A 3238-nucleotide genomic window follows, 5' to 3' on the forward strand; every position below is an offset into this window, starting at 1 on the left:
ATCATTTAAAAACAATGTACCTGCAGAAAACCACATGCTCGGGGGCAACCGAGACTTCAGCCTAGTCTAGCAGTACAATAAGCAACATATATTCCAAGTATACTTATTTAGAATTTTAACTCCAACAGTATGGCAATATAATATAATTCCATAAACACTGTAATCATGCCAAAACTGATAAAATAATAGTTGGACCAATCCAACAAAGAAAAGTCTAAAATATAAATAAAAGAGTAAGACATGAATAACTGATACTATTACTGCGGTCTAAGAGTTTAAAACAGTTCGACTCTTTTATTCTGAAAATAAAATAAAAACCTCCGAGAATGAAGAAACGGAGATCGACCAAGGCTCAAATCATAAACCTGGAAAATTTGGGAAAACAACGGGGTCAGATTTACTGAGTAGAGTTTATATAACCATTTACATTTATTAAGTTAAAAACCTTTAAAACGTTTAATAAAACATTTTCATTATGGATTATCAATGAAACCCTAAACCACAATTCTAAATCTATTGTCGTGTCGGTGAGACGTATCTCAATAACCGATCCCCGACTATCACTTAATAAATAGTGAGCCCAGGAGACGTATCTTCCACCGGTGTCCTCACTAAGGTGAGACGTATCTCAAACCTACCTCATTACCATAATCATTACCGGTGCACAAGCAGTCCCGATGATGCCCATCGAGTAGCACGTTCCAAATCAAATCCACAATGCCGAAAAACAGTTCGAAAGCTGTTTATACATATAAATATACAAAATATAACATTTGCTTAATAAAGAGGTAAATAGAGATATAAACTCACAGCTTGCTATTCCACGTGAAACTTGACAAGCAATCTAACTCTGGTTCGCCTCTGAAGTACGAACAGTCGACGGGTCTAAATAAAATATTAAAATCATCATTAAAATCAGAGCCTAACTCTAAGGAGTACTAGACACCACATATAGGACTAGTACAACACAATATCAAGCCACATTTAATAAACACTTATATTAAATGCATTCTAAATATAACCCCAGTTATAGAGTACAAATCATATAAACATATTTAAATAGATTTGTAAAATAATTTAAATTAACCCAAGTTAAAATCCATATCAGTGAGTTAGCCGAGTTATTTAAAACTACCAAACTTCTTCCCACTTGTCGGGCGGCCAACAGTCTAAACTTATTAAATTTATAAATCCAAGTTTATAAATTAAATACTTGATAAAAATAATTATCTATATTAAAATAAAATTTAATATCTTCAAATTCAAGTAACCCAAGTTACAACTAAAACTTAACCTTTTTAAGTTTATAAAAATTTTTAGGGACTAAAGTGAATTAGCCAAATGACACGCCAAATTAATATTACAATTAAATATAATTACCCGAGTAATTATATTAATTTAAATTGTAAAATAAATATTGTTTACAACATATTGATTATAATCAAATAAAGTCCAAGTTATTATCAAAATAATAGGCAAAATAACTTGAGGAATTTATTAAGTTTAAGCAAAACAAAAGAGTGATCATTATAGCCATTTAACCACTTTTCAAAAATCCAGCAAAATTAAACCAAAAAGAATCCATAACTTTTGAATAATGGTTTACTAAAAGTGGCCACACATGCATGACAATAAAATTGAACTCATGAACATCAAATAGAAAGAAAAAAAAATGGACAGCAACCATAATAGCAAATTCAATCCGTAAACATGATGAACAAAACTTCAAGCCGTGAACTTATACACAAATCGAACTCATAATCAAACAACTGCTCCCTAACTCATTCCATGCCCACAAAACCGATTACCCTATTAACATCCAAAATAAATACCATAACCTATATCCATATTAAAAGCTTAAGAACCCCTTTTCAAAGCAATAAAATCATGAACAGAAACCATATCCATGACGGGTGGAGTTCGACCAACCAAAATGAATCTGAGTCTCAACAAGAAGAGCACAAACAACAATGGATTCAAGGTATAATAATCAGCAAATAACACAGAGATGCAAATCGGCAGCAACAAGGCACATAGACTGCAGAAAAGAAACAAGAACGGCGAAACAAAACGGCGACAAACGGAGTAATCTTTACGTACCTTAATCGATTTCAAAACGTAGAGATTAAAGAGATCGTTGAGTCGATGAGAACCGTCAAAGAATAATCGGATTTAAAGCTAAACAATGAAGTTACAAGTTATTAACGGCACGAGACGATATCGAACGAAGAACAATGAAGAATAGCCAAGCATGAACACTTACCGGATTGGAACGAACGGAAGGGATGATAATTTCAGGATGTTGAGGAAAAGTGGCGGCTGAGTTTGGTGTTTTAAGATGAAGAAATATTAGGTTAATGCAAGAAACGTGAAACAACACGTTAAATAGGAGAAGGAATGAAGAAACATGTTACTGCTACCAAATTATAATCTTATGCTTCATATAGAAAGTAAGGTGCAATGGGCTTCTTATGTCATTGTCCATGTACATAATTTATGGCCCAATTTACGTTGAAAAATGCATGGCTACCTTTCATGCATATTAAAACATATCTAATTTTCCTTTTCTTATTTTATTTTTTAAATAATATATATATATAAAGCTTGACGGAATACAAAATTTAAAACTAATTTTTTTTAACAAATAATTTAAAAATACGGGATATTACATTCTCTCCAACTTATTGAAAATTCGTCCTCGAATTTAGAACACAAAAACTAAAAGCACAACAACACGTAAGGCACACAAGATCAAACAACGATAACGCATAATCAAAGATACACGTACTTCAAGCAAAGAGGAAAAGATAACGTTTCCGCATATCGGACTCCGTCTCCCAAGTGCACTCCTCAACAGAATGATTCCACCACAGAACTTTGACCATCGGAATCTCCTTGTTCCGTAACCTACGCACTTGCGTATCGACAATCTCAACTGGCTGTTCCTCATAGGAAAGCTCCTGGTCAATCTCAACGCTCTGGGGCACAATCACATGTGAAGGATCTGAGATGCACTTCCTCAGCATAGAAACATGAAAAACAGGATGCACTAACGACATGTCTGGCGGCAGAACCAGACGATAAGCCACAGCTCCAATCCTCTCTAAAATCTCATAAGGACTAACGTACCTCGGTGCCAATTTCCCCTTGACACCAAAACGAACCACGCCTTTCATAGGCGAAACCCGAAGAAACACAAAGTCGCCAACCTTAAACTCGATGTCTTTTCTCTTCGGAT

The 3238-nt window shown here is 34.1% G+C and overlaps 1 long non-coding RNA gene across 1 annotated transcript; it reads right to left on the reverse strand.

The window, feature by feature from the left end:
* Nucleotides 1-400: 400 nt before the first annotated feature.
* On the reverse strand, nucleotides 401-2358 carry LOC126667292 (uncharacterized). The gene is made up of 3 exons (XR_007638137.2): nucleotides 2264-2358; nucleotides 2101-2178; nucleotides 401-885 (listed from the first exon to the last, which is right to left on the reverse strand). It is a non-coding gene; the product is annotated as an uncharacterized LOC126667292 (long non-coding RNA).
* Nucleotides 2359-3238: the final 880 nt, after the last annotated feature.

The sequence above is a fragment of the Mercurialis annua genome, linkage group LG2, assembly GCF_937616625.2.
Source record: "Mercurialis annua linkage group LG2, ddMerAnnu1.2, whole genome shotgun sequence".
Lineage (NCBI taxonomy): Eukaryota > Viridiplantae > Streptophyta > Magnoliopsida > Malpighiales > Euphorbiaceae > Mercurialis > Mercurialis annua.